This window comes from Micropterus dolomieu, unplaced genomic scaffold, assembly GCF_021292245.1.
Source record: "Micropterus dolomieu isolate WLL.071019.BEF.003 ecotype Adirondacks unplaced genomic scaffold, ASM2129224v1 contig_7440, whole genome shotgun sequence".
Classification (NCBI taxonomy): Eukaryota; Metazoa; Chordata; class Actinopteri; order Centrarchiformes; family Centrarchidae; genus Micropterus; species Micropterus dolomieu.
The window spans coordinates 1-1,824 of NW_025736427.1; the positions used below are offsets into that span (position 1 = coordinate 1).

The 1,824-nt window shown below is 45.5% G+C and overlaps 2 non-coding genes across 2 annotated transcripts; both read left to right on the plus strand.

Annotated features, from left to right (window-relative positions):
• The first annotated feature begins 1,026 nt into the window (after nucleotides 1-1,026).
• Nucleotides 1,027-1,098, plus strand: trnaw-cca. The gene has a single exon. It is a non-coding gene; the product is annotated as a tRNA-Trp (tRNA).
• A 389-nt stretch (nucleotides 1,099-1,487) lies between these two features.
• Nucleotides 1,488-1,570, plus strand: trnal-aag. The gene has a single exon. It is a non-coding gene; the product is annotated as a tRNA-Leu (tRNA).
• The last annotated feature ends 254 nt before the right edge of the window (nucleotides 1,571-1,824 follow it).

The following is a 1,824-nucleotide window of genomic DNA, read 5'->3' on the forward strand; positions in this document are numbered from 1 at the left end:
AAAATGGTCAATATCCATCAACAGCTACCCACCTCACATAACAGTGCACTTTATCCACCTACCTCTCCACCAATCTCCAACCTGCCATTTATCTCAAAATTCTTAGAAAAAACGGTTGCTGCGCAGGTCCATAATCATCTCATCAACAATAACCTCCATGAACAGTTTCAATCTGGTTTTCGGCCTCTCCGCAGCACAGAAACAGCCCTAGTCAAGGTCACCAATGACCTACTAATGGCTGCTGACTCAGGTCTTCTTACCATACTGATCCTTCTCGATTTAACTGCTGCCTTTGATACAATCTCTCACAATATCCTCCTGGACCGTCTAGCTTCCATTGGTATCATCAACACATCACTGAACTGGTTCACATCATACCTGTCTGGCCGCACTCAGTTTGTACAACTTAAAAATGTTCGATCACAACTCTCACCTGTCACCAGTGGTGTTCCCCAGGGATCATTCCTGGGTCCCCTCCTTTTCATAATTTATCTACTTCCCCTTGGTTCTATTCTCAGGAAATATAATATCCAATTTCACTGCTATGCCGATGACACCCAGCTCTACTTGTCCACCAAACCTACGTCTCTGCTCCCTCCGTCTTCTCTAACTGACTGCTTAGATGAAGTTAAAACCTGGTTCACTCAAAACTTCCTCCAACTAAACAGTGATAAAACTGAAATTCTCCTTGTTGGCTCCAAATCCACCCTAGCAAAATGTCCAAACTTTGCTGCCCGTATTCTCACCAGAACCCCAGTCTCTGAACACATTACTCCATTTCTAACACAACTGTTGTGGCTCCCTGTCAAATACTGTATTGATTGTAAAATTCTACTCCTCACCTTCAAAGCTCTCCATAATTTTGCTCCTCCTTATCTCTCTGAACTCCTTCAGCCCTACGCCCCATCACTACTTTCCATTCCATGTCCACTATGGGGTTCAGAGCCTTCAGCTATTGTGCGCCTCACCTTTGAAACTCCCTCCCTCTATGCATCCGTACGACTGAGTCCCTGCCCTTCTCTGTATGACCTCATGGCGCAACGGTAGCGCGTCTGACTCCAGATCAGAAGGTTACGTGTTCAGATCACGTTGGGGTCACGTCTTTTTAACCCAGTAACTCTGTCTCTAATCAGCCACCTGTTTACTGGTTACCACTTATCATTTATTTATTCACCATTCTCTATTTCAGTGCTGTTTATGCTATGTCATATTGTATATACTGTATACCAATACACCTACCTCAGGTCATAAGGTCATAGGTCACAGGGGTGCCCCAAGGCTCAGTGCTTGGGCCCCTTCTCTTCTCAACTCTATAAACATCCCAGTCCGTCACAGCTCAGGGTCAGAGGTTACCCTCTTGAAGTGACAGAGCCTGATATGACAACACATATGTGCTGCTAAGAACCTTTTAACTCAAACCCAGGAGTTACATAATATATATACAGTATATATAACATTGCCACCAATTTTATTAGGTTCCCATTGCAGTCAGGATGGCCGAGCGGTCTAAGGCGCTGCGTTAAGGTCGCAGTCTCGTCTGGAGGCGTGGTTTCGAATCCCACTTCTGACAGTGAGATTTTTCAGCCGAGCAATTCCCTGTCACATGATAGTAGGGAAAACGAGTAAGTTCTCTGCATGTTATGGGATAAGCGCATAAATTAAACTGAGCACTAGAGCTGCAACCTTTGCGACGCTGCTTTCAGGAGTAGCTGCAGCAGAGGAGGCTCTATTTTCAGCACCGCACTCCTAGCAAAGTTAACGATCGCAATCAGGGTCAAATAGTTCTGGAGACCCCCGCCCGCCGACTGCAAACTAGTTATACAC